We start from the raw sequence: 2,748 nt of genomic DNA on the forward strand, positions 1-2,748 counted from the left end.
TTCAGACCCCAATCCTAACCATGTGGATGGCAGCGCAGAGTTCAAAAGGTCGAAAGCACAGCATCTGGGCAAAGCGGACCTCAGTCAGAAGGGCAGTGTGGACGAGGACATGGTAGTGCTTTTTCAGCTGAACACACAAGATCAATTTTCACCACCAGCTCCTGTGCTGGCCACATCCTCCTCCTGGACAGGGGTGTAAATGGTATTGAAGTTCAGAAAAAAACAAAAACTGTTGTTGGGTACTGGTGACACACAAACCTTGTATAAAAGATGATGTAATTGTAGCTCTGAAGAAAGCCAGTGGTGATGCCATTTTGAAATTTGAACCATTTGTTCTTCATGTGCAGTGTTGACAGTTGCAGGATGCACAGCTTCTGCATTCAGCAGCAATGGATTCTGGTTTCAGGAATTCTGGCATAACAGTGGGAAAGAAAGGAAAGACAATGTTGGCTGTCCGAAGTACCCATAGCTTAGAAGTTCCATTAAGCCACCAGGGAAAACTGATGGTGACAGAGGAATATATGGACTTCCTGCTAAATATAGCAAATCAAAAAATGAGAGAAAACAAGAAGAGAATTGAAAGGTTTTACAAGCATCTACAACATGCTTTGGAAAGTAAAACTAATACCAGCTCACATCCCAAGATCTAACAGAAAAAGAATCCATTATATACTCAGAAGACAAAAAGTAACCGAGAAGCACGTAGCAAACGTCTAAGTGAACAAAATGATGAAGAACTTGAATATGTCGATGATCAAGATTCAGTGTTCATATTTTCCCTGAAGAATTGGGAAGATTTGCTTCTGAAGTATCTTGGGATAATGTTTTTAAAAGATAATATAAAGTTGTTCTTTAAAAAAAATAATAAATAAGCATAGCATACCCTTATGACAAACAAAGCAGAAAATTAAGCTTTTAAAGTCAAGTTGTTCTTTTACTTGATTATATTTCTAATAATTATGTGTTTGTGATCAAAACCATTTTTTTATTTTTAGACACATTCTATGACTGCATATTCTAGTGGATTTTAATCTTTAGAGTGGGTGAAAAACTTAATCCATGTTAAAACAGATTTGGTGGCATTTTTCCTATTGATTCTGATACACTACTTCTGGATAAGGTGTAAAAATTTTTATTTGAACTCCCTTTCCTCATTATGCCTATACAGAAGGTCAACATTTACACCCACACTTTGAAAAGCACATTTTGCATAAACCTTTGCATGACAATTAAGAGACAGCTTGGAGTACTCATCTTACTCCAGTACATTTCCTTTTAGTGCAAATATTTTTGTGAATCTTATAATAAATAGTATTATAATAGGGAAATTTCCATGCTCTAAAACAAGTAAATCTATATTCATTGTTCCCTATGAAGAAAACTTTACAAAGGGAAAATGCCCAGGGTGAAACATTAAGGAACATCTGTCATCTTTTCAGTGCCTCATAAAATAAGGGCACTGAAGTTTTAGTAAATGAATTTTGCTGAATGGAATAATCTGAATGTACCTTCATGCATTGAAACACCATGGAGTGCATTTTAATATCTTCTAGGACTAAATAGTGATTAATATTATACCATAATCTGCATGATGAACTTTGAGAAACTCGCTGGAAAAAGTAAAGGATCTATAGGATTACAATGAAAAATATTACCACTGAATTTAGCCACACATATTGCTGTTAAGTGCTGTTGAATTGTTTCTGACTCATAGTGACCCTGTATGGAGTTATCAAGGCTATAAACCTTTGTGGCAGCAGAAAGCCTCAACTTTTCCCCATGGAGAGACTGGTGGGTTTGAACCACTGACCTTGTGGTTAGCAGTCCAGTGCTTTTCCTACAGAGCCACAGCACTTCCTAGTCATGTATGTTGTTGTTGTTAAGTGCTGTCTAGTAGATTCTGACCCATAGCGACCCTGTATAAGGTTTTCGAGGAGCAGCTGGTGAGCTAGTCATGATTATTACATTGAGGCAGGCAGACGTGGAAATAGGCGCTGGTCCCCCATGTCCCCCAGGTTCATAGCTCATTGCTGGAGCAAGGTTCACGTTCCAGGAAATAGACAACAGACCACCTCAACCTCATGTGATTACCTAGGCTAATCTCCAGTTCCTGAACCATCTCTGGGAAGGAACAGAGCCCCGAGCTAATGTTCACCTGCCTCTGCTTCTATAACTGCTTGATTGTATGATCATACATCCTTCCCTGCCATATGTTTAAACCAACCAATCCCAGGTAGCCTCCTGAAGCTGTTGGCCCCCACTAACCAATCCCAAATGACCTCATGTATGTACCTCCAATTCCCTATAAAATATCCTCACACAGAGAAGACGGGGCTCAGCCTCTGGATACGAATCCACTGAGCAATGTGCTAGCACAATAAAGCTTTTCCTCGTTACAACTAACCCACATGACGTTGGCAACTCCATCAGAGCGACTCCGGTAATAACATGAACTCTTTAAAATGTTTAAGATTTGTTGTTGTTATTGTTGTGTGCCGTCGTCGAGTCAGATCTGATTCATAGTGACTCTGTGTAGGGTTTCTAAGGAGCGTCTGGTGAATTTGAACTGCCGACCTTGTAGTTCAAAGCAGCCTTGAGTTTCAGTGGTTATTAGTACTAAATCCACCTTGGTTCTTACACACAGAATTCATTGTTTTTGTAGTTACAATACTGCATTTATAATTTCTTAAACTGGCAAGGAATGGAAACCTGTTGTACACAGTGGTGATGGTGGTGGTTACGTGCCGT

At 39.2% G+C, this 2,748-nt stretch overlaps 1 pseudogene; it reads left to right on the forward strand.

Moving 5' to 3' along the window:
* Positions 1-1,008, forward strand: part of LOC102828736 — a 3,897-nt pseudogene extending 2,889 nt beyond the window's left edge.
* The last annotated feature ends 1,740 nt before the right edge of the window (positions 1,009-2,748 follow it).

The sequence above is a fragment of the Chrysochloris asiatica genome, unplaced genomic scaffold, assembly GCF_000296735.1.
Source record: "Chrysochloris asiatica unplaced genomic scaffold, ChrAsi1.0 scaffold00019, whole genome shotgun sequence".
NCBI lineage: Eukaryota > Metazoa > Chordata > Mammalia > Afrosoricida > Chrysochloridae > Chrysochloris > Chrysochloris asiatica.